The sequence below is a fragment of the Sus scrofa genome, chromosome 13 (assembly GCF_000003025.6).
Source record: "Sus scrofa isolate TJ Tabasco breed Duroc chromosome 13, Sscrofa11.1, whole genome shotgun sequence".
In the NCBI taxonomy this organism is placed as follows: domain Eukaryota; kingdom Metazoa; phylum Chordata; class Mammalia; order Artiodactyla; family Suidae; genus Sus; species Sus scrofa.
This window is the reverse complement of record NC_010455.5, coordinates 60599107-60626397: the sequence shown is the minus strand read 5'-3', so window position 1 is coordinate 60626397 and position 27291 is coordinate 60599107. Positions and strand designations below refer to the sequence as shown.

Genomic DNA, 27291 nt, shown 5'->3' with positions numbered 1-27291 from the left:
GAATTAGAAAAAGGGAGGTATAAACCGAAGGTAAGTTAGTATCTGGAGAGGAAAGAAGGGAGACTGGCTTCCTGCAGAAAACCAGCTTTCCTGTATGTAAAGATAGGGCTGAAAGAGGAATCAGAGAAAAAGTAGTGAAAGTTTCCTTGGTAGCCTGTGAACATTATTGTGGAAATGTGGAGTTTATCAGTCAGGAACCTGGCATAAAAGGGAAAGCACATTTATTTAGAATTTTGTTGAGAATTTAACGAAGGTACCATTTAGAGCAAGGTAGGTGAGACTGAGACACCCAGGAAAAGATGATGGGGTGCCAGAGATTAGCAGCATCAAGAAGCTGTTATACTATCTAGGTCTGAAGAACAAGGGGTGAGCACTGGGACCCAGTGTACTTGTAGCCTCATGAGACCTTTCACTGTAGAATGAGGCTCTAGAAATTAGTTCAAGTTGTAGAGGGATCACGTCTTGCCAGAGACACAGTGCTGAGGAAAGGGGAGAACATCAGAAAAAATACCTCAGTCTCTCTTCCAACTTGCTCATCGTCTTTCTTTTGATCAGTCCAATCTGAAGTCAGAGGAGATAGGATGCACAGGAGGACAGGGGATGGTTTTGGAATAACAGCACAGAGAGCCAGGAAGTAGGGTGGCTCCAAATATTAGTCTTAGCTTGGTAACCAACCTGCAAAGGGACTCTAAGCACATACATTAATCCTTTTCTGTTTCTTTTTTTTCCCCTCTGTCAGTAAGTGGGGATAATAATTCTTGTCCATATCCTGGAGATGTTGTAAAGATCAGATGACATAATAGATACATTTGTTTCATTGATTTGTATTTATTTTGTGCTTTATATTTTCCAAGCCTTTCTCATATCTGTTACTTCATTTACTTCTCAAAATTAGCTTGTAAGGTAACCAGTGTAAATTTTATTATTCCCATTTTACAGCTGAAATAAATAAGTCAGAGAAATTAAGTGGTTTCTTCATAGTCACAGGCTAATAATTCTTTTGACTCAAACTTGACTGTAATTTTCTCTTACCACATGTGTTAGTTCAACATTTCAGGTAATTTGGGGGACTATTACTGCCTTTGTAAGGCATAAAGTTTCCAGATAAGTATCCCCAGGCCATAACTTTCATATGGTCTATAAGAACAACATTCATGATTCAGGCCTTCTTATCTGAACATGATCTCAGAAGAAAAAATGGGGAAGAAAAGGGCCTTGCTCTTTTTTCCTTAACTACCCACTTCTCCCTCTCTCTTTGTAGATAATGTAAGTTAAAGTATTATAAGACATTTATATGTTGAGAACAGACTTGTGGTTGCCAAGGGGAAAGTGGAAGGGAATAGGACGGACTGGGAGTTTGGGGTTGGTAGGTGCAAACTATTCCTTTTAGAATGGATAAGCATTGACGTCCTACTATACAGCACAGTTAACTATATCCAATATCTTGGGATAGAACATGATGGAAGATAGTATGAGAAAAAGAATGTATATATAGGTATGACTTGGTCACTGTGCTGTACAGCAGAAGTTGATACAACATTGTAAATGAACTATATTTTAATAAAAAATAACATATAAAGCACTTTCAACAGTGTCTAGAGTTTAGCAATTGTTCAATAAATGGTAATTGTAATAAATGCTAAAAATAAATTTATATGTTGATACCTAACCCCCAATATGATGGTATTTGGAGATAGGACCTTGGAGAGGTGATTAAATCAAGAGGGTGAATAGGTTAGTGCCTGGATAAAGAGATCCCAGAGAGCTCTTCTCTCCCCTTCTTCCATGTGAGGACATAGTGAGAAGAACTCTCTGTTGGTATAGTCACTCTATTTTTACCTTTTAATAATATGCCTGTTTTATAAATATTTCAACTTTTACAAATAAATGGCCTTCCTATATCAGAGTTAGAGATTATGTACTCTACCACAACCTTCCTCCATCTCCTATTACACTGACACGTGCAATTTTATTCCAGCATATCATCCACTTGTGTGTGTGTATGTTTTAAGGAAAAATGCTAAGGTGATAGATGCATTAAGAATGGGTTAAAATTGAAGATGGACAAGAAGAAGAGTTAGAAATTATTATAGGAGTTGAATAATGGGAGTGGCTATGTCTGAATGAGAAGGAAGAGATCTGATATGAGACAATTTAGAAATCTAGTTTCAATTTTACTTTTGCGACGGGACTTTCTTCATTGAAAAAGAATGTGGTCTATCCTCTGTCTTTACAATTTGTTTATTCTGCCTCACTCATGCCAATAGGTCACTCTCCTCCAATGTATTTGACTAGATCTGAATCCTTAGAATATTTTTGTGGTTTAGACATACTTGCATTTACTTGTTTTCTCTTCTGAAGTTATGCACCTGTCTGATTATGCCTCCTTGACCATTTTAAGCTGGTTTGTTTGTTTTTGTTTTTGTTTTGCTTTTTAGGGCCATACCCATAGCATACAGAGGTTCCTAGGCTGGGGGTCTAATTAGAGTACAGCTGCCAGCCTGCACCACAGCCACAGCAACGCCAGATCCAAGCCATGTCTGCGACCTATACCACAGCTCACGGCAACGCTGGATCCTTAACCCAATGAGCAAGGCAAGGGATCAAACACACAACCTCATGGTTCCTAGTCAGATATATTTCTACTGTACCACGATGGGAACTCTATAAGCTGTTTATTTTTGAACCTTGCTGTCTTCATGCTCTAAAGCCTCCAGAGTGCCCAGAACAGTGTGAATACTCTGTGAGCATCTCACTAGGTGCTTTCACCTTGGCTTTTTCTCTCTGTCTCATTGATCCCAATATCAAATGGAAATGAAACAAACTGCCCAGGAACTGCTTCACATGGGCAATCAGAAAATTAATTAGCTTTTTTATTGTTTTATTTTGGTTTTTTAGAGCAAAGCGTCTGTATTTCATTGAAGCAGAGACAGAAATTCTAGTATCAAAGTTGATTATCATGTTAGTTTCTGCTCACAGTTGGGCTCTGTGCATCTTCTCTGGTGTGAGCAGGTGTTGGTTGACTAGCTGTTTTTCCATATGGATTTATTTATGAGGATCATAACAAAGAAGGAAATGGCAAGAGGTAGAATGAGAAAGCTCCTTCTGCAGCTGCCTCCACTCAGGCCTATGGAAAGAATTATAGGACTCCACACATAGGTCTTCTTTTTCACAGAGCCTATATTTCTTTGGGGGGCCTTTTGCCCTCCAAAAGTCACTAGAAAATTCCCAGAAGTACTTAACTTGGTAAAAAATATGGTCTGGGGAACCGTCCTCTCCCTGAGCATCTGGAGGGGCAGTCTTCTTGCCCAGGGCAAAGCCACAAAATAATAAGATGACAAAAAGCTTTGAGGAAACTCAAATTAGATATTGCATATCAAAGTGCTTTATGCTGTATTTATGTTCTAAACACTAGATCGCTATGTGTGAGTGACCAGACTCTCTTGAATATGTTCCTTTGTTTCATCCTCATAATCACTAAGTAGCTGACTTACTATGTGCCACACATGTGGCTGTTGTACATGTATTACTTATTTTAACCCTAACAACAAATTATTTATGTAGTTAATATTATAAATTCCATTTTACAAGCTTCAGATTTAAGTCATGCTATTATAGAGCCAAGAATTGCACCCAGGGCATTCATCTCTCTACTGTGCAGTTAACTCCTAAAATATATGGCCTCGCTAATAGATCTCACACAATAGTAATCTCTTTATATGACTAACATTAGCTATGATTTATTGAGAATCACTATGTACCAGACACTATGCTAGGGATCCTAGGTAGGTATGTAATACATAATCCTTATAACAACCCCAAGAAATATTTATTATCACTATTTTACATACATGTTCTACCTATTGTGGTGACACAGTAAGTAGTGTAACTTGTTTTGAATAAAGATTCAAATTCAGATGGAGCTGTCTTACAAAATGATTCTATATTTTACTATGTTATGATAGTCTGTAGTGAGTTGAGTGTTAGTCCCCCAAAAGATACGTACATGGCCTACTCCCTATGAATGTGACCTGATTTGGAAAAAGGGTCTTTATAGATATAATTAAGTGAAAGACCTCAGGATGACATCATTCTGGATGGGTGGGTCCTAAATGTCCTTAAAGGGACAGAGAGGAAAAGACCCAGGGATAAGATAAGACTTCATGAACACAGAGGCAGAGATTGATATGAAGCCACAAGCCAGGAAATGCCTAGAGCCACCAGAAGTTGAAAAGAGGCAAGGAAATACTTGCTTCTATAGCATTTGAATAGAATATAACCCTGCTGGATTTCCCGTAGTGGTGCAGTGGTTAACAAATCTGACTAGGAACCATGAGGTTGCGGTTTCAATCCCTGGCCTTGCTCAGTGGGTTAAGGATCTGGCATTGCCATGAGCTGTGGTGTAGGCCGAAGACGCATCTCGGATCCCACGTTGCCAGCAGCTACAGCTCCAATTAGACCCCTAGCCTGGGAACCTTCATATGCCGTGGGAGCGGCACTAGAAAAGGCAAAAAGACAAAAAAAAAAAAAGAATACAACCCTGCTAACTCTCAATTTTAGACTTCTGGCCTCCAGATCTGTGGGCGAATAAACTTTTGTTGTTTTAATCCATTCATTTTGTGCTAATGTGTTATTTTAGTGACAAGAAACTACTGCATAACTTGTTTCATTTTTGAACCATAGATCAACTTATATCTTTAAAAACTTAAAATACCTTCCCCTTCACCTTATTATTAGGTCATTGATGTCTTTGGAGTCCTCCAGTTAGACAAATATTTTGTCTTCTTCTCCACTGACAGCTTTTGAGGACTCCTCTTCCACAGTAGGATCAGTCTATGCACAATATCCTGGACATATTTTCATGCTTTTGCTCACCTTCTCCCCCTGCCCTGCCCCCCAAAACCTGCTCTTCTTCTGTCCCACTTCATACTCTGCTGCCAATCTCATTCTCAACTTTAACTTGAATGAGACCTCTTTCTCACATTCTGGAGGGAGATCCCCAGCCAGAATTAATTGTTCTGTTTCTATTTTCCTGGAGCAAGTCTACTTGTACCTCCATGAATTACTTCTGTATATCTGTCCTATATTGTAGATTGGCAGTTGCCTGTGGAAATCCTGGAGTCAGGGTAGGAATTATATTAATCTTAGTGCTTCCCCTGGTACTTGTTATGGAATATCTCATTGTTGATGAGGACTGACTTACCACTGCATGCTCTTGAGCATCTCTACATGAAAGTTTCTCAAACTTGAATTTGTAAGAGAATCACCTAAGGAACTTGTTAGAAATACAGATTTCTAGGCTTCTGCAAATTCATACCCTTTGGAGTGGGTCATCCCAAATAATTTTCATGCAAGTGGTAAAGTTTGGCCTGGAATCTTCTGTGGTGACCACCTGTTGAATAATACTTTTGTGGTGTCTCTTGGGACATAACAAGCGACCTAAAATTGCATTCTGCTTAGGAAAAGAAGAATCAAATCATCCTTTAAGACTTTGGTCTAAAGAGGACACACATTTGATCTCATTTCTAAACTCTGTCTCAGACCAACTGAAATACATTTCTTATTTTCTGAGCTACTTAGGATTGAGGTTGGTTTCCTTGTTTAAAACTCACATGCTTTGAGCTCTCAGCAGGAACATGGTCAGAATTGTCTTAGAACAATTATTTTCTATCTCTTAAGCAGTTTCAAGTTCTAATGTTTCTGTGTATCCCTCCCTGTTTAACTTTTCTTCAGAGAGCTCCAGCTGCATTATTTTAGGCATTGATAAAAGAAAGGGCTGCATAAGAATCCTTGTCCATTAAAGGAGTAACCTATTGTGTTGTTTCTACCTTTTGAGACATTTTGAATTTCCACATCCTGCTTAGGTATTACATCCTTGATAACTTCTGCATTACACAAATAACTCAGAGAAGAATTCAGTATAAGCTGAATGAAATTTTCTCCTCTGAGCTCCAGTTTCATCTTGTGAAAATGGAATGGATAATCACAGTTACTTCATAGGATAGTTGTAAGGATTAGACAAAATAATTTGTTATATAGAAGGAATTTGATATGCTACTAGACCTATAAAAGGGCCTCAGTAATGATTAATCTTGTGAATATTAACTAGCTTTAATATTCATAATTTCAGGTGGAACTTGAGTTCATTGTTGTTATTTTCCTCCTCATCACTATCCACCACTGTTATCAAATTGCTGGACTTTAACTAATATTTACTTCATGTCAGGCACATTTTTAAAATTTTTTTATTTTTTTTTATTTTTTATTTTCCCACTGTACAGCAAGGGGATCAAATTATCCTTACATGTATACATTACAATTACATTTTTTCCCCACCATTTCTTCTGTTGCAACACGGGTATCTAGACAAAGTTCTCAATGCTATTCAGCAGGATCTCCTTGTAAATCTATTCTAAGTTGTGTCTGATAAGCCCAAGCTCCCGATCCCTCCCACTCCCTCCCCTCCCATCAGGCAGCCACAAGGCTTTTCTCCAAGTCCATGATTTTCTTTTCTGAGGAGATGTTCATTTGTGCTGGATATTAGATTCCAGTTATAAGTGATATCATAGGGTATTTGTCTTTGTCTTTCTGGCTCATTTCACTCAGTATGAGATTCTCTAGTTTCATCCATGTTGCTGCAAATGGCATGATGTCATCCTTTTTTATGGCTGAGTAGTATTCCATTGTGTATATATACCACCTCTTCCGAATCCAATCATCTGTCGATGGACATTTGGGTTGTTTCCATGTCCTGGCTATTGTGAATAGTGCTGCAATGAACATGCGGGTGCATGTGTCTCTTTTAAGTAGAGCTTTGTCCGGATAGATGCCCAAGAGTGGGATTGTGGGGTCATATGGAAGTTGTATGTATAGATTTCTAAGGTATCTCCAAACTGTTCTCCATAGTGGCTGTACCAGTTTACATTCCCACCAGCAGTGCAGGAGGGTTCCCTTTTCTCCACAGCCCCTCCAGCACTTGTTATTTGTGGATTTATTAATGATGGCCATTCTGACTGGTGTGAGGTGGTATCTCATGGTAGTTTTGATTTGCATTTCTCTTATAATCAGCGATGTTGAGCATTTTTTCATGTGTTTGTTGGCCATCTGTATATCTTCTTTGGAGAAATGTCTATTTAGGTCAGGCACATTTTAAGTACTTGACATTCTGCATCACTTTTCCATTATTGCCATAACAGATTTCCACAAATGTAGCAGTTTAACACACCACACATTTTCGATTCCAGTCTATAGGTCAGAAGTCTAACAAGAAGTTCCCTGGGCTACAGTCAAGGTGTTGGGAAGCCTGTATTCCCTTCTGGAGGATCTGTTTTCTTCTTATTCCAATATTTGGCAGAATTCAGTTCCTTGCTCTGGAAGGACTGAAGTCCCAGTTTTCTTGCTGGTTATCAGCTCAGGCTATTCCTAGCTTTTAAAGGCCGCTTGCATTCCTTCATTGGTGACCTACTTCCTCCATCTTTAAAACTAGCAATGGTGAGTTGAATCAGTTTGTGCAGTGGAACTCCCCTGCCATGTCATCTCTGAACAGCTTTTCTACCTTTCTCTTTCACTTTTAAGGATCCATGTGATGGAGCCCACTTGGAAAAATCTAAGACAGTTTCTATAATTTAAGATCTATAATCTTTTTTTTTTTTTAATTTTATTTTCCCACTGTACAGCAAGGGGTCAGGTTATCCTTACATGTATACATTACAATTACAGTTTTTCCCCCACCATTTCTTCTGTTGCAACATGAGTATCTAGACATAGTTCTCAATGCTATTCAGCGGGATCTCCTTGTAAATCTATTCTAGGTTGTGACTGATAAGCCCAAGCTCCCGATCCCTCCCACTCCCTCCCCCTCCCATCAGGCAACCACAAGTCTCTTCTCCAAGTCCATGATTTTCTTTTCTGAGGAGATGTTCATTTGTGCTGGATATTAGATTCCAGTTATAAGTGATATCATAGGGTATTTGTCTTTGTCTTTCTGGCTCATTTCACTCAGTATGAGATTCTCTAGTTCCATCCATGTTGCTGCAAATGGCATGATGTCATCCTTTTTTATGGCTGAGTAGTATTCCATTGTGTATATATACCACCTCTTCCGAATCCAATCATCTGTCGATGGACATTTGGGTTGTTTCCATGTCCTGGCTATTGTGAATAGTGCTGCAATGAACATGAGGGTGCATGTGTCTCTTTTAAGTAGAGCTTTGTCCGGATAGATGCCCAAGAGTGGGATTGTGGGGTCATATGGAAGTTGTATGTATAGATTTCTAAGGTATCTCCAAACTGTTCTCCATAGTGGCTGTACCAGTTTACATTCCCACCAGCAGTGCAGGAGGGTTCCCTTTTCTCCACAGCCCCTCCAGCACTTGTTATTTGTGGATTTATTAATGATGGCCATTCTGACTGGTGTGAGGTGGTATCTCATGGTAGTTTTGATTTGCATTTCTCTTATAATCAGCGATGTTGAGCATTTTTTCATGTGTTTGTTGGCCATCTGTATATCTTCTTTGGAGAAATGTCTATTTAGGTCAGGCACATTTTAAGTACTTGACATTCTGCATCACTTTTCCATTATTGCCATAACAGATTTCCACAAATGTAGCAGTTTAACACACCACACATTTTCGATTCCAGTCTATAGGTCAGAAGTCTAACAAGAAGTTCCTGGGCTACAGTCAAGGTGTTGGGAAGCCTGTATTCCCTTCTGGAGGATCTGTTTTCTTCTTATTCCAATATTTGGCAGAATTCAGTTCCTTGCTCTGGAAGGACTGAAGTCCCAGTTTTCTTGCTGGTTATCAGCTCAGGCTATTCCTAGCTTTTAAAGGCCGCTTGCATTCCTTCATTGGTGACCTACTTCCTCCATCTTTAAAACTAGCAATGGTGAGTTGAATCAGTTTGTGCAGTGGAACTCCCCTGCCATGTCATCTCTGAACAGCTTTTCTACCTTTCTCTTTCACTTTTAAGGATCCATGTGATGGAGCCCACTTGGAAAAATCTAAGACAGTTTCTATAATTTAAGATCTATAATCTTTTTTTTTTTTTAATTTTATTTTCCCACTGTACAGCAAGGGGGTCAGGTTATCCTTACATGTATACATTACAATTACAGTTTTTCCCCCACCATTTCTTCTGTTGCAACATGAGTATCTAGACATAGTTCTCAATGCTATTCAGCGGGATCTCCTTGTAAATCTATTCTAGGTTGTGACTGATAAGCCCAAGCTCCCGATCCCTCCCACTCCCTCCCCCTCCCATCAGGCAACCACAAGTCTCTTCTCCAAGTCCATGATTTTCTTTTCTGAGGAGATGTTCATTTGTGCTGGATATTAGATTCCAGTTATAAGTGATATCATAGGGTATTTGTCTTTGTCTTTCTGGCTCATTTCACTCAGTATGAGATTCTCTAGTTCCATCCATGTTGCTGCAAATGGCATGATGTCATCCTTTTTTATGGCTGAGTAGTATTCCATTGTGTATATATACCACCTCTTCCGAATCCAATCATCTGTCGATGGACATTTGGGTTGTTTCCATGTCCTGGCTATTGTGAATAGTGCTGCAATGAACATGAGGGTGCATGTGTCTCTTTTAAGTAGAGCTTTGTCCGGATAGATGCCCAAGAGTGGGATTGCAGGGTCATATGGAAGTTGTATGTATAGATTTCTAAGGTATCTCCAAACTGTTCTCCATAGTGGCTGTACCAGTTTACATTCCCACCAGCAGTGCAGGAGGGTTCCCTTTTCTCCACAGCCCCTCCAGCACTTGTTATTTGTGGATTTATTAATGATGGCCATTCTGACTGGTGTGAGGTGGTATCTCATGGTAGTTTTGATTTGCATTTCTCTTATAATCAGCGATGTTGAGCATTTTTTCATGTGTTTGTTGGCCATCTGTATATCTTCTTTGGAGAAATGTCTATTCAGGTCTTTTGCCCATTTTTCCATTGATTGATTGTTTTTTTTGCTGTTGAGTTGTATAAGTTGCTTATATATTCTAGAGATTAAGCCCTTGTCAGTTGCATCATTTGAAACTATTTTCTCCCATTCTGTACGTTGTCCTTTTGTTTTCTTTTGGGTTTCCTTTGCTGTGCAAAAGCTTTTCAGTTTGATGAGGTCCCATGGGTTTATTTTTGCTCTAATTTCTATTGCTTTGGGAGACTGACCTGAGAAAATATTCATGATGTTGATGTCAGAGAGTGTTTTGCCTATGTTTTCTTCTAGGAGTTTGATGGTGTCCTGTCGTATATTGAAGTCTTTCAGCCATTTGGAGTTTATTTTTGTGCATGGTGTGAGGGTGTGTTCTAGTTTCATTGCTTTGCATGCAGCTGTCCAGGTTTCCCAGCAATGCTTGCTGAATAGACTTTCCTTTTCCCATTTTATGTTCTTTCCTCCCTTGTCAAAGATTAATTGACCAAAGGTGTCAGGGTTAATTTCCGGATTCTCTATTCTGTTCCATTGGTCTGTCTGTCTGTTTTGATACCAGTACACACTGTTTTGATGACTGTGGCTTTGTAGTATTTCTTGAAGTCTGGGAGAGTTATGCCTCCTGCTTGGTTTTTGTTTCTCAGGATTGCTTTGGCGATTCTGGGTCTTTTGTGTTCCATATAAATGTTTGGATTGTTTGTTCTAGTTCTGTGAAAAATGTCATGGGTAATTTGATAGGGATTGCATTGAATCTGTAGATTGCTTTGGGTAGGATGGCCATTTTCACAATATTGATTTTTCCAATCCAGGAACATGGAATATCTTTCCATTTCTTTACATCTTCTTTGATTTCTTTGATTAAGGTTTTATAGTTCTGGCATATAGGTCCTTTACCTCTTGGTCAGGTGTATTCCGAGGTATTTGATTTTGTGTGGTCAATTTTAAAAGGTATCGTATTTTTGTATTCCTTTTCTAATGTTTCATTGCTGGTATACAGAAATGCAACTGACTTCTGAATGTTAATCTTATATCCTGCCACTTTGCTGAATTTATTAATCAGTTCAAGGAGTTTTTGGGTTGAGTCCTTAGGGTTTTCTAGGTATAGAATCATGTCATCTGCATACAGTGACAGTTTGATCTCTTCTCTTCCTATATGGATGCCTTTTATTTCTTTTGTTTGTCTAATTGCTGTGGCTAAGACTTCCAAAACGATGTTGAAGAGCAGTGGTAGAGTGGGCATCCCTGTCTTGTTCCAGATTTGAGTGAGAAGGCTTTCAGTTTTTCCCCATTGAGGATTATATTTGCTGTGGGTTTATCATAAATGGCTTTGATTATATTCAGGAATGTTCCCTCTATACCCACTTTGGCGAGGGTCTTGATCATGAATGGATGTTGAACTTTGTCAAATGCTTTTTCTGCATCTATTGAGATGATCATATGATTTTTGACTTTTTTTTTTGTTAATGTGGTGTATGATGCTGATTGATTTGCGTATGTTGAACCATCCTTGTGAACCTGGGATGAACCCAACCTGGTCATGGTGTATAATTTTTTTGATATGTTGTTGGATTCGGTTGGCTAAGATTTTGTTGAGAATTTTGCATCTATATTCATCAATGATATTGGGCGATAGTTTTCTTTTTTGGTGGTATCTCTGCCTGGTTTTGGAATGAGGGTGATGGTGGCCTCATAGAATGTCTTTGGGAGTATTCCTTCTTCTTCCACCTTTTGAAAGAGTTTAAGGAGGATGGCACCTATTCCTCTTTATATGTTTGATAGAATTCACCTGTGAAGCCATCTGGTCCTGGACTTTTATTTGTAAAGATCTATAATCTTAATGTCATTTTCAACATCTCTTTTGCCATGTAACACAACATAGCCACAGGTTCTGGATATTAAGACCTGGACTATTTTGTGGGGAGGGGCATTATTCTGAATGCCACAAGTTTATTGTCTCATTGCATTCTTCTAGTGTCCCTACGAAGTGGATTACATTATTCCCATTTTACAGATGAAAAAGGGAGGCTTAGCAAGGTTAAATGACTTCTCTAGGATGAAATCTATAGCAGTGATGAAGCCAGGATTAAATCTAAGCACTTTTCCTGCAAAATCTACCTAGTTTGTAAGTAGCTAGGATAAGGTATAACATGGACACTAGTAGTATCAGGGCCAGGAATCCCTTATCTGTACTTATGGCCTGAAATAACTTAAAAGGAAAATCACTGGCCTATGTTCAATAACTTGATTGTCCTTGATGGTCTGAAAGCCAAAAAACCTCCAAAGTCTGTATCAAAGATGTGTGTGTGTGACTACATCTTGCTGACATAGGGCATAAATATTCTCTTGTAGCTCTTTTCACAGCTTTCTCCTAACTTCAGCCCTCTTCCATTGTAATGTTATCACCACCAAAACTTTCTACCAGAGGTTGGAGGAAAAATTTTTAGGAACAAAAGTGTATTTCAGCAAACATGTAGTATACTTTATATGATCATATCTATTACTTATTTAATACTTACTCTGTGTGAAGTGCCTTATGTCACTTAGTGACTCTATGAGATACTATTAATAGCTGGACCTTACAGACAAGGACACTGAGAAACTGATATACCAACTTGTTGAGATTTGAACCTTGGAAGACTGGCAATGAACCTCTTCATTCTGTGACCAGTGTAATCTTTTGTTCTTTGGTGGAGACAGTTGTATCTTTTCTTTTCTACTCTTGGAGCATTTCCGCATTTTATCCTTGCCTGAGATATATTATACCAGGCATTTTGGCTAAACCCCTATGCACAGATGATGCCATAATGATAGAGCCTGTATACTCTCTAGGCTAGGCGAAGGTGAAAACCACTTACACCCAGTCAACTTGACTCCTGGGACTATATCCCAAACTAAGATTCACTAGCATTATTTCTTTTCTTTGGCTGAACCAAATAAGACCCAGAGTAAAATGAAGTAAGTTTTGTCAAAGGACACCCAACTGGCAGTTCCAGGGCTCAGATCAAGTTTCCTGCCTTAAGTTTGGCGATGGTACACTGATGATTAGAGAAATGCAAATCAAAACTACTATGAGATACAACCTCAAACCAGTCAGAATGGCCATCATTAATGAGTCCACAAATAACAAATGCTGGAGAGGGTGTGGAGAAAAGGGAACCCTCCTACACTGTTCATGGGAATGTAAGCTGGTACAACCACTATGGAGATCAATATGGAGCCACCTTAGAAATCTATACATAGACCTACCATATTACCCAGCAATCCCACTCTTGGGCATATATCCGGACAAAACTTTCCTTGAAAAAGACACATGTACCCACATGTTCATTGCAGCACTATTCATAATAACCAAGACATGAAAACAACCTAGATGTTCATCAACAGATGATTGAATTAAGAAGATGTATATATACACAATGGAATACTTCTCAGCCATAAAAAAGAACAAAATAATGCCATCTGCAGCAACATGGATAGAACTAGAGACCCTCAGACTAAATAAGTCAGAAAGAGAAAGACGAATACCCTATGATATCACTTATATATGGAATCTAATATAAGGCACAAATGAACCTTTCCACAGAAAAGACAATCACGGACTTGGAGAATAGACTTACGGTTGCCAAGGGGGGATGGGGAGGGAGTGGGATGGATTGGGAATTTGGGGTTAATAGATGCAAACTCTTGCATTTGGAAAGGATAAGCAATGAGATCCTGATGTATAGCATTGAAAACTATATCTAGTCACTTACAATGGAGGATAATGTGAGAAAAAAATGTATATATATGTATGTGTGACTGGATCACCTTGCTGTACAGTAGAAAATTGTCAGAACACTGTAAACTAGGTATAATGAAAAAAATAAAAATCATTCTACTAAATAAATAAACAGCTGTAATTTGAAAAAAAATTGGAGATGGTAATGATATAGAGAGTTACATGGAATCAGAAAGAGCTCATTTACATCCTGGCTCTATCAGGCACTAAATATGTGACCTTGGGTAAATAATGGATGCCCTCTCATCTTTACTTGACTCGAAAATGGGGATAATCACACCTACTTCCTTAGTCTGTCAGCAGGGTGGAAATAATACACATAAAATGCCTGTTACATAGTGAGAATTTAGTAGCTATTACTATTAGTGAGTGCTCCTTCCAGTATACTAGCCACCTTTCTAAGTGAGAGTCCAGATATGGTAGGGTTGGAGCGTGGTGAAAATTGCAGCTGCTTGGGGAAATTGTCTTAGCAACCCTCAATCATTTTTCACTTGAGCTGTTGGCTTTGGCAGATACCACCTGATAAATCAGCCTCAGTTTAGAGGGAGGCTCAGAGATGTGTCTTTAACCTGAGACATACAGTGGAGGAGACCAGGATAATCCAGTGAGGTTCTGGTTAACTTGGCAGATCTAATGCAATCAGATCTGAAGCTTGGGGGCCTGTTAATAATGTTCATGCTTTATCCTTAGCTCTTTCTCTAGATGAGATGCTGGTAAACGTGATTTTTATGATTTCTTCTGCTATTTATAAGCTCCTTTCTGCAAGATGAGATTTCAAAGGTATTTCAGAATAGATGAGCAAAGTGTGACAGTGTTGGAAAATGGGTGAATGCTGAAGATTTTTCACTGTGTTGGGTTGTAAGTATTGTAGTAGAACCCTGATCTACCTACATTGGCAGGTAGTTTTTAAAGGCCGATCCCCTGAGTATACACTGATATGCCCTAGAAACAGAGTCCTATTCAGAATGATTTATGTTCCATGGTGCTATGCTGTGATCTGAGTTACCTTTGGAAGGAAGAACAGACATTGAATGGATTTAGAGCAAGAAAATAAGTAGATGAGTATAAATGCAGAAATGTCCTAGGTCTCAGTTCCTTCTAAGATTTTCAGGGACATACCTGTGAAAGTTGTATTCTCTCATACCTTCTGGCACTGAAGATTGAACTGTAGAAATTTGAGAATTGCCTGCCTCCTGTTGTGCCTCTTCTCTTCTGCCTTTTCCCTTAAAAGGAGGGAAAAAAATGTGAGGAGTGGAAGGAAGCTTAAAAATAAATAGTGATATCTAATCTGCCTTGGTGCCTGCTTCTCAATGGACTGGATCTAATGCACAACTATTTAAGATGTTTAGCCACCTCAGATAGAAGAAATGATGTAGTCGAGCAATCCCAACTTGAATTTTTGGGTCACAATGACCACCAAAAATTATACTGATGGTAGAGTACATATCTCTCTGAGCTCTAGAATTAAGCATCTCTAGCTATCTTCAAATCCTACCCCTGTCACTTAGAAGCTATTAGTCTATGGGAATGTTTCTTTATCTCTCTAAACCTGTTTCCATATTTGTAAAATGGCAGTAATAATAGTACTTATTACATTACATAGGCATGTTATAAAGATTAAATTAGAAACCCACCCCACATACACTATATAACAGTGTCTAGTCTATGGTAAGTGCTCAATACATGTTATCTTTTATGATGATTTTAGCATCTGTTGTCCAAATTCTATGGATGTATTAATGTTGTCAAGCTACAATAGGCCCACTTTGTCCTAGCCTTCTTGTTGGCTGGTGTTTAAGAAAAGGTTAACCTTCACTTTGGAAGGCAGATGTTTAGCTAGATCCAGCCAGAGTAATTCCCAGGACTACGTTTTGAGCCAAGGAAATGCAGAGATAGTCTTAGCTGTTGACAAGGCCCTTAGATATCTACTAGCTGAGTCACCAGGGGTACAAAGCTCAGAGAACAACATAGGCAACCACTCTCACTTCCAATCTGCTGCCAAAGCAGGCAGAAAACAGAGAGCTTGAGCCAGCCAGATCACAGGTGCAAAAGCCACTGGAGATGGGAGCCTGTTCCAAAGCTGACTGGCACAGCTGTTAAAAATGAAGGTCAGCCAAAATCATGAGGTGTCACCTCTATTGCTCTTGAAGAGGAACAGGAAAAAAAATGGATTTGAGAAAATTTAAAATCAGAGTATAGGCTCCTAAAGATCATCTGTCAGGTGCTTCAAAACAATAGGATAAGACTAGTTGTGAGTCTGCTCTTATGAGGCAGGGTGTGGGGGGAGGGGCACTCAGAACCAGAGAGGGAAATGAATTGTCCCAGGCCACACAGCTATTGTGCAAAGCCTGGCCTATGATCAGGATCTCCAGACTCCAGTCTCATTTACGTAGCACTGTTGGCTTCTATCTCTTGGCAATCTGAGGGACAAAAATCACTCAAAAATCTAATTTAATGTAAGGAGTTGTTCAATAGCAAAGTTTTAGAAACTGATGTGAAGCCACAGTATATAAGTGCATGCTTTCCATTATGATTTACATCTCCTAGATGGATAGGATTTAGTTTGGGACCTTTTTTACTTTGAAAATGATTTTCCAAGAAGCAAATGAGGGAAAGGAAACAGTATTTTTAAATTAGCTTTTGCAACCTACATGCATTAAAAAATCCCTCTTTTTAAACAAAGGAATGTAAAATGTTTTCCTTTATGTGACAACGTGGCACAGGTGAGGCACTCCCCCTAAAGGATGAAACTGGGCTGCTTTATGTGGTAGTACTGATGGATTTTCTAAAATGGATCAAATGGCAGTTTGCATGTGGTGATGGATTTGAAGAATGTACAGTACAACTATTTTACTGGCCCTCACTGTCACCAATAGTAAACATTTGCAAGAAAGCAAGCTTAGATGGGGAGTGTATCCCTAGTTTTAAAACAGCTGAGCTAAGTGTGTCTGGGTGGGGATTGAACACTCAGCCTTAGACTCATCAGCACTGATCAACTCCGCATTCTAACAGCTGAACTATAAGCATTCTCAAGTGTCACAGTTAAACACCCACATGCCCCATCATGCAATGTTGAAACTCTACACATCAGTTAAACAGACACTGTTCCTACTGGGGACAATGAAATCTCAATCTGCCTAAAACAGTCAGGCAAGCAAATACAATATTTTGCATCCTTTTACTTTCAAAGCACATTAGAAGGCAAGCAAAGCCACTTCCAAATTACTTGAACTCAAGAGCATTAAAACATGGCTGTTATACCTTTTCCTTTTAAATTTACCTAAATGGCTTGATAGAGTTTTTTTTTTTTTATGATAAGTATATACCCTCTAGAACAGCACAGTCCTGTAGAAAGACAATGTAAGTTGCGTATATGAGATAGATTTGTAATTTTGCATTTTATAGTAGCCACATTTTAAAATATATAAAGAAATAGGTGAAATTAATTTTTAAATTATAGCTAATAATCTGTTTTAGTTAAGCTGATACATCTAAAATTCTATCATTTTAGCATGTAATCAATATAGAAATTATTAATGAGATAGCTTACATTATTTTCTTGCTAAGTCTTCAGAATCTGGTGTGTAGTTTATACTTACCACATGTGTTATTTGGATTGGCCATATTTTAGTGCTCACTGGCTGTGTGTCTCTTGGTGACTACACTGGACAGTGAGGCTCTAGAGCCAGTATGAAGACAAGGTCCTTCTCAGTGGGTATGCTGAGGCTTGCCAGTCCTGTCCAGGGCTGACCTCTGGAAGCAGTTGTTTCTCTTAGTCAATACAGTTAAGAAGAACAACTCTCTACCAAATAAGCAAAAACCAAAACAGTCGTTTTGAAGTAGATTTTCATCAGACCTCAATGGACTGATTCATTTATCTCTCTAGGGGCTAAATAGGAGGATAATTCATTCTGACAAGCCCACTGGGCTCAGTCCTTTTCTGCTTAAAATCACATCTTTTTGGGGAACTCTGCTGTGGTAGCAGACAATTGCATGTGCAGACTTGGATGTAAAGGGGCTCTGTATTTTCTTCTTGTCTCTGGCCATGCTTTTGGGGATATTTTATTATATAGACACACCCACTTTTGTAAATGCTTGACATTTAGCTAGAGAATTACATACTCTTGTCCTTGTCCCATTATCAAACAATCATTTATTTCTAAGGGTGAAGCTGTACTTTCTATTCACTATTTAGGACCATGCAAGAGAAAGTGATCTTGTTATTCTTGAAATTGCCTGATGCTGTTTTTGCCTTTAGGCTGAGGGAAAAGACCTGCCTTTTTTCCACAGAAGGCTAGTTTTGCCAGTGGTTATGGTTTTATTGTTGACACTGTACCTCAGTATTAGTGTTAGTGCAAGGCTCATAAACCTTAGCAACTTGATTACTCACCATTTAGTTTAAAATGAATTTTACTGTCTTGAGTCTAATGGTGTTCTTCATGGAGTAAGCTCCATGCTCATAAAGGTTTCCACATCTAACTGCCTTTAGTGATGGCATAGATTTGGAATGACCAGTTCTTTTTTTAGGAATTCTGATTTGAAGGACATCCCTCAAGTTTTCTGAGGACAGATTGCTTCCCATTGTCACTGCCTTCCATTTCCATTGATTTCACCTTCTTTTCCCTCAGAAGTCTATGCACATGTGAGAAATGATCAGGAAATGGGACCAGAAAATTTGAATTTTAGTCTGAGTTCTTTTACATCTTGGGACCTCAGACAGGTTGCATATGCATTCTAAGACTGATTGTTCAGCTATGAAATGGAGATAAAAAGTCTCAAATCACACAGAGTTTTCTGAGAATTATGTGAGATAATGGACATTAAAGTGGTTTGTGAACTATAAAGTGTTCTGCAAATGTGAGGAAGGAATGCTATTGAGCAAAGGAGGAGTGCAGACCCGTAAAGACCATGCTCATTCTGAGACCCATTCTTGAGATACAGTAAAATTGAGATATTGTCTTGTATCCTCCTCGTTGATGAATCACCACTATAGCTTTGCAAGGCATTGACTTGTGATGAGACCATATATATACTGTGCTTGTAGAGCATTCCTTACCCTCACCTTGTTCTTTGTTTCTCTCTGTTCAACATATGACATCATCTCCCTTCCTTGTGGTTATTAATTGGTTTTACCTGGATTAAAATATAGGGGAGGAGCAACACTGTTACATGTTCCAAGTTCAGGGTAGGTAGGGTTGACCTTATACATGCTTAGCCCTTTGTTAGAGAAACCTTCTCTGACTTTGGCTCATGTTGCGAGCTTCCGATTACCTACCCTTAGAGAGAGTCTGAATTTAGATAGATCTCATCATCTTGTACTTCCAGGAACCCTGTCTCAGAGCTAACCAGCTTAGTTTCTTCTTTCTCTCCCTGTTTCCCTTACTCCATCCTTCCCTTTAATAGTAGGATAATAGGAGTTGATATTAGGGTAACTTACTAACTTGAGTACCATAAATGACTGGGTTTGTTTAAGTATTAACATTAACCTGTAATACTTTTTACTATTGAGACCATACCTTGTTCATGCCCTTGTCTTTTTATTCCCCAGAACCTGGTATAGTGCCTAGTAAGTGTCCAAGAGTGAATATTCACTTTTGAGGGTATGAAATGTGTTGGGAACTCTTTAGAAATACTCTCACTTAAACTTTGTAGTGGCAGACAATATGAAGCAGACAATATTGTTCCCATTTTATAGATCAGAAAACCCAATGGCAGAGCACTTAGATTTATCCAAAGTCATGCAGTGACAAAATGTATGGATTTGAATTTAGGTTAGTATTGCTCTAAAGCCCATGCATCTTGTGCTCTATTTCTGTATCTTAAAATCACTGTATTTTGGTTTTACTATTCATAGTTCCTTAGATAATGTAGCATTTTAAAAAGGTAAAATGGCACTAGAATAGGGACTATAGAAGATTGGTATTTAAGGAAGAGAAAAGATCTGGCATGAAGATGAGATCCTTTGTCTTTTCCTAAAATCTCATTCTTTTATATTTCTACTCAGTCTTCATAAAAATAACCATTATTTACTGAAAATTTATGTCCCAGGCACTGCAATTAATTCTTTACATATATTTAATTCTCACAACCATACTGTGAAGCAGATACTATTATTTTTCTTTTCTTTTTTTTTTGATGAACAAATTATGATACCGAAGGAGTAGGATAATAGGAATTGATATTAGGGTAACTTACTGGCATAGATGTAAACCTAAGTCTGACTCCAGAGTGGAATTTCTAAATCACTTCAAGATACTGTCTTTCACTTTTTGTGCCTTTATTGTCAAAACCAGTAGTTATATAGTAGTGTGTTTTATGGCTGCTGATAATCCCTACTAGATTATAAACTCCTTGAGAACTGCACATCTTGTCTTTAACTTCTGTATTGCCCAATGGTGTTCAGCTAATTGTCACTAGGTCCTCATTTACTACTTGTCAAGCAATTCTCAGACTCAGCCAGCTGATCAGTCAGTCTCTCTATAACTCTAAGAAATAAGAGAAATGATTGTTCACACTTTTCACATTATCAATAGCAATATCACTTCTTTGTTGCAGCAGATACTTTTTGTGTCCACATTCTCTTAATCCATCATGAATTCAGATGTATCTGTGTTGGACAGTTCCCATGTAAGCTGACCGTATCCCACCTTAAAAGCCTTCCACCTCTCTGTTCTACCTCAGGGCTTTTTTTTTTTTTTTTTTTTTTTTTTTTTAAGTCCCCAAAGCTCTCTTAGTCTACCTTTTGGGCAGAATAGAAGAGCACAGAGTTAATACCTCCAGTGGCAAATCTCAATCAGTGGAAAAATAAGATAAACGCCTTAGCCTCTAGTCCTTTAGAGGAAATTCTTAGGTGTATTCTCTGTGGACTCTCAAGAATTAGTCCCCAGCTGCACTGAGTTATCAGTTGCCCACAGTGGTTATCAGCACTCCATTTTTTTCCCTCTCCTTCTATGTCTTACTCTCCTCATTTTGTAATTCCTGCTTCCCGTGAGTATCTCCAAAATAAATTCCTTTCAACCAAGTCCTTGTCTCTGAGGATTTTTTTGTTGTTGTTGTTGGAGGGTAGGGAATGGAAAAAAAACAAATAAGATACATGCCTATTTGCTAGTGGCTTTGTGCCAGAGGCCACATATAATGTCACATAATATGAAGAAAACATGTGATTATGTTAATCAGAGAAGTCATCTCAGAGGATATTGAGCTTCAGAGTCGTTGGATAGTTAGGTTTAAGGTAAGTGGAGAGACAGCTTAATTTTTACAACTGCTATTCCCCCTTTAAGTGTTCTCAATCTATAACCAATTATACTGATGGAAAAGTACAATACTTTAAAAGGATGCAAGAATGAGTCAGTTAATTTGCTGAAAACTAAGATGATCACAAATTCAGTTTACTTCCATTCTTAGCTGCATTATTGATTTTGGTGTAAAAAAGACTAACCCAGAATACATTCCTAAGACTGTGATAAGTCTTATGACTCTTTCTCCCCACCTTGAGTCTCTGTTAGGGCTTTATTTTTAAAAGAAGCCAGATCTGATATTTATAATCACTGAGCAGTCGCCCCACCAATAAGCATAAGAGGAGAACATGGCAGATGGTGTCATGAAAATTATATTGAAGAATCTCCCTCATAATGATTAAAGATGTAGCAGTGAAGTTCTGGCATGCATATGGGTGGCAAAAAGGATTTATGCCTGGTGGGTCTGGGCTCATAATAACTAATGCATCAACTTGTTTGAAAACTTTTTAATTAAGAGGATCGGCAGGATATGTGGATGAGTCATGAAGAGAAGACCTTTCACTTTCAGTAAATGAGGACATACCAACCTTCAGTAGCAATAGTTGTGTTTATTTAAGTGTCCACCGTAAGTGGCACTGTTCTAATGAAGACAAAGCCAAGGGTCTGGGTACCTATATATGCCAAGTCAGCCTGCCTAGTTCCTTGGCCTTGACTGACCCACTCTCTCTTTAGCAGTTTTCACACAACTGCATAGATATAATGCAGCATGCCAGGAAATACAGATTTAAGTCTGAACTTGTCACTTGCTTGAGGAGAATTATTCCCTGGTTTCCCAGTGCATGTAGCTTAAAACCTAAACTCCTTAGCATGGGCCTTAAGGCCCTGTATAGTTTCATCCTTTTCTCATAGCTCTATTACCTCATTTGAAGGACTCTCCTCTTTTCCCCTGTTTCAGCCAAACCATCATCTGATAGATCCAAGTTCCTGCCAAGCATTTTCATAATGCTTAATAAGCTTTATTAATATAACATTATCAGCTGTATTATTATTTTTAAATGAGATATTTAAGAAAAATATTTAAAACTGTAAGTACTGTATTATTATTATTGATTACATCATTAGTAATCAATAGAATTAGTAATCAATAGAATTAGTAATTCTAATTAGGCCTAGAATCTCAGAAAGCAAGGTCTAAATGAATCTATCTACAAAACAGAGACAAACTCACGAACATAGAAAATAGACTTGTGGTTTCCAAGGGGGAGGTGGAAGGGAGTGGAATGGATGGGGAGTTTGGGGTTAATTGATTCAAACTATTATATTTAGAATGGATAAGCAATGAGGTCCTACTGTATACCATGGGGAGTTAAAGCAATCTCTTGGGCAAGAACCTGTTGGAAGATAATATGAGGAAAAAATGTATATATATATATGTATGACTGTGTCACTTTGCTATACAACAGAACTTGGTACAACATAGCAAATCAGCTACACTTTAATAAATGAAAAATAAACTAAAAGTAAGAAAAAAAGCGATGGAATATTTAAAGACAAAAATAATTTCAAAGTGAAGCATTCCTTAACTGGGGATAGTGCTAACAGAATAAGATATATTTGTGTATTCACTAGAGTGTTCTGTACTTTTTTTTATCTATTTGATTATGGTCAGACTTTCCATCCCAAGATGGACAACAAAGATGTGGTTTAATAGGAATGTATGCTATTTCAAGGTCTCATTCCCAGAGCCGGACAAGCTACATTATTTAGTTGTTTGCTTACTTGTTGCCTATTTTTCCCATGGAGACAATGTGTGTTTTTCCAGAGATAGTATAGTGCCAGGTATTCCACAAATTTTTGTTGATTGGGTAGTAGACAAAGCAAGATGCATACTTGAAGGTTTGTGGACTAATAGCATAATCTTTGGTAAATAGGGTAGAGTTTTAGACCTTTAGGACAATTTATAAGTTAGATTTGAAACAATATAGAGAATTTCTGCAACTTCAAACAATCTAGAGAATTTCTGCAAACCTTTCAAGCACAAGTTGAGTATTCTTGTATTGGTCCTGGCTAGAAAGCTACTGGCTTTGTTTGGAAATTTGTGTTGACATACTTGGGACAAGAGTAGTGTTGGGCAGAAATATCTTGACATTGACGGACAGCTCTTTGGCCATTGAAAAGAATTTTGATATTCTTTTAGAGCAGTAGCCCATAGAAGTTGAGCCACTTGATAAGTACATTGCTCACTCTTGCCCACTTTTGAAATATACTACTATTGCTAGAATTCTTTGTGACTGTGAGATCACCTGTTTTGAATTGGTTTTACCAAGGTAGCACTTAGTACTCTGGATAGCACATTCTAGATATTCAATAAATGTTTAGGCAATGAAGGAAATATTTACATTTTCTTTGGGAAATCAATGGGAATCTTATGACAATCAAGCCCTAGTTTATTCTTCTCCCACATTGGATGGGGCTGCCCTGTGTAACCAATAAAATGTTATGGAAGAAACAAAATGTGACTTATGAGGCTAGCTCGTAAAACACACTATGGCTTTCCCCTTGTTATTTCTTGAATCATTCACTGAGGAGGAAATCAGCTACCATGATGAGAGGATACTCAGCCAGCCTATGGAGAAGTAACATGAGACTCATGACTCCTTCCAGCATCCAGGTATATGAGCCATCTTGGGAATAGATTTTCCAGCCCTAGTCAAGGCCTCAGAGGACTACTGTCCCAGTGAGCTAAGGTGCTTCTAAATTTCTAATTTACAGAAACCGTGAGATGATAAATATTTAGTAATTTACGCTGTTAAATTCTGAGATAATTTGTTATATGACAGGAGAAAACAAAGATACATAGGGATCAAACTAATGACCCAAACAAAACCTCCTTAGAAACCTGGACTTAATTCTATTGTCTTTGTCATTCTTATTTTCTCATTGGTATCTTGGTGACTTGCTGTATAAGAAAAATTGTAGTCTGGCTTCTACCATATTATTTGCCATTGTTTTCCCTAATCTGTTAATTGTCTTTATTTTGGATTTTTTTTTTTTGTATTTGCTAGTGTGTTCATTTGATGATGATGTTATAAGTACTTTCCCTTTTTTCTTTGACTTTATGTTTTTTCACATTGCTTATGGTTGCTCTTTCCAGTAAATATTCAGGTATCTTTTAATAATTTAATTTTTGGATATTTAAATCTTCAATATATCTGCAATTTATTCTGGTGTAAAATTAACCACTTTTCTAGTCACCTCAGTACATTTCCTCTTACATGGTACTGTGTATTGCATGATAGAACTTAAAATGTTGCTAAAGTTACAGTAGATTTCATATCCTTGCTTCCTTTATTTTCATGATCTGCTGCTTTGTCAAAGAACAAAATTTATATTGGTCTCTTCTACATTAAGTCATGCCAGTTGCTACCTAATATTTCTCCAAATTCCTTGCCACTTAAGTTTTAGGTGGTTCTATTTTAGACTCTTTATAAGCAAAAAAAGTCGACAGGTCTGCAGCTTCATATATCTTAGCTTATTCAGAAACTTTTAACTTACTTTCTGGCATGTAGAATATCACCTTGACCTTCTCTCTCTTCCTTTGGGTTTGTGTTTGATCTACTAGCATGAACTTACAGAAATGTCAACACTTTTCTTTTAATTAATGTTCTTACTGGAGCTGACATCCTATCACCCTCATTTGTATGTCTATTAGTAAATTCCCCAGCAGTATTCTTAAGGAAGAAAAAAAATAAAACCTCACCAATTCCATTGATACTTTTCTTGAAATTTCACTTCAGTTCAAAATAAAATATCCATTTTATGTTACTTAAGGAGAAATTTTAGTTGTAGCAAAGTAGCTTATAATTTCTTTAGTTGGAAACTGACCCAGGAATTCAGGTGACTGCATATTTAATTGTTTCCAAGCAGGTACATTTGATCACAACCTGTATGGCTGCTCCTCTGGCGTTTCCCCTGTACTGTATCAAACTGAGTTAGCATCCATCAGTAGCTCTGCAGTGGAGATTTCTGACAAATCCTTTCATTTGTTTTCCCTAAAGTCAGGCTGTTCTTTTAAACATGGTGTACCTTATATCTTTTGCTCTTTCAGCTGGAAGATTTTCACCTTGGAAAAAAAATCTCAGTGGTGCCATTATATTTCACTCTTGCCTTTTTTTAGTGAAGCACCCTAGTTACTGAACAACATCAGGTAGTATTTTGATAATGCTTTTGAGTTGGGGGAAAATTGTTTTAAGTGATTTGTATACTTTTATCTCCTATTAACATCTAGCATATCTTGTTGTTTAATGATAAAAGCATTATTCTATGCCCTGTTTTATATCATCTCAAATTACCCTGTAACATTCACTCCCATGCTTAAAACATTTCAATAGCTATTTCTACTGGCCTTATTTTAGCTCTTCAAACTATCTATGCTTTTTGCTACCACAGGACCTTTGAACATTGTACTTCCCAATCCTGGAATGTACTTCCTTTCACCCCCTCTTTTAACCAAGTTAATGACTACTTATCCATCAAATCCAAGAAAAGTATCACTTGGTAATGACTAGGTCAGGTACTTTTGTTATATGCTCTGAAAGGATCATTATTTGTCTTCTATTCCTCATTCATTTATTTGTATATTATTTAATGTTGAACTCTCCTTCTGTACTGCAAATTCCATGAGAACAAAGACTAACTACATCTGGACTAATAATTTTTGAATAAATATCAATTATTCAACAGTTAATCATTCCTAAATTATACGTATTGCAAATGAGGTCTGGGAATCTTTTTTTTTTTTTTCTTTTTAGGGCCACACTTGTGGCACATGAAATTTCCCTGGCTGGGGTCAAATTAGAGCTAGAGCTCTTGGCCTGTGCTATAGCTACAGCAATGCAGGATCCAAGCCATGTCTGCAACCTACACCATAGCTCATGGCAACGCTGGATTCTTAACCCACTGAGTGAGGCCAGGGATCGAACCTGCATCCTCAGGGATACTAGTTGGGCTCCTTACTGCTGAGCCACAATGGGAACTTCCTAGAAATCTTAAATAGCTTGACCAAGGTTCTACAGCAAATAAGTAGCTGAACTAGGACTTGAACCTAGGTTTTCCATATCCTAGTTTTTTTAGGCCATTCCTAGTAAGGGAGGATTGCATCGTGGTATTTTATTTTCAGTTAGAGAAAAGGAAGAGCTAGGACTCATAAGACTTTGAAATTTAGGCCAATATTCTTTTCAGTATACCAAGTAGCTTATTTTATACCACGCTTTATTTTCAGAACACTTAAAAATATCTTAAAATGATCTCTAATATAGGTAGTATTCAAATTGGGAAAAGTTAATGAAGAACTGAAGTCTCTTTTTCTGACTTCATTTTCTGATAGAAATATCCTTTCTCTAATTGTAAAAAATATATGCTTATTGTAATAAAATTCAATCCATTCAGAAGTACACAAAGTGGAAAATAAGGATTCTTCATAATACCAAACCCCTAGAGACAATCACTGTTAACTTTTTATTTGGGTTCATGATTTTTAGGCTTTTTCTTTCTCTCATACTCTCTGTATATATAATTGTATCTCTCCTTCCTTCCTCCCTTCCTTTCTTCTTCCTTTCATCCCCTTCCCTTTTCCCTTCCCTTCCCTTTCCTTCCTTTCTTCCTTCCTTCCTTTCTTACTATAGATGTATCTCCTTAGCTGTGATATATTGCATATATATGCACATATGTCTATACTATTTATATATACATATATTTTATACATAGATCTTTTGTTTTTATGTTGCATATGCATACACAAATTATATGTATATTTAAATTATATAAACATATTTATATAGAAAAATATAAATTTAAAATTAGATTTTATTATACATATTATTTTCACACAATTTATTTTTCTTAGCAATATGGACATCTTTTCTTGTTAATACATCTAATTTATTTTTTTATCGGCTGGCTGGTAGTACATTTTGTGATATGCTTTTCTTAAACAAGTGTCTCCTGGTGGATATTAATATTATTTCCAGTCTTTCACTATTTTAGGAAATGCTGCAGTGAACATTCTTCTGCATGCATCCTTGCATATTTGTCTGTTTCTTCATGATAAGTGTCTAGAATCACATTTCAAGTTGGTTTAGACACAAATTTTTTTGTAAGTAAAGCAATATAGTTAACCAATTTCTGTAGTAGGAAGGAAGGAGATTTCAGACTGAGTATGATTTTAGATACAAGGTCATGAAGCACATGAAACTTTCCTTGGTCAAGCTTTGTAGTTTTGTAATCACAGTTTCGTAGGATCAGCTCAGTGCACCAAATTCCAGTTCAGTGAATCCTTCAAGTCCTT

General features: G+C 37.6%; 1 long non-coding RNA gene across 1 annotated transcript in view; it reads right to left on the bottom strand.

The window, feature by feature from the left end:
- LOC110256477 overlaps positions 1 to 25798 on the bottom strand; it is a 63293-nt gene extending 37495 nt beyond the window's left edge. Inside the window, exon 1 of the long non-coding RNA XR_002338060.1 lies at positions 14827 to 25798. This is a non-coding gene — a long non-coding RNA (uncharacterized LOC110256477). The remainder of the gene's footprint in view (positions 1 to 14826) is intronic.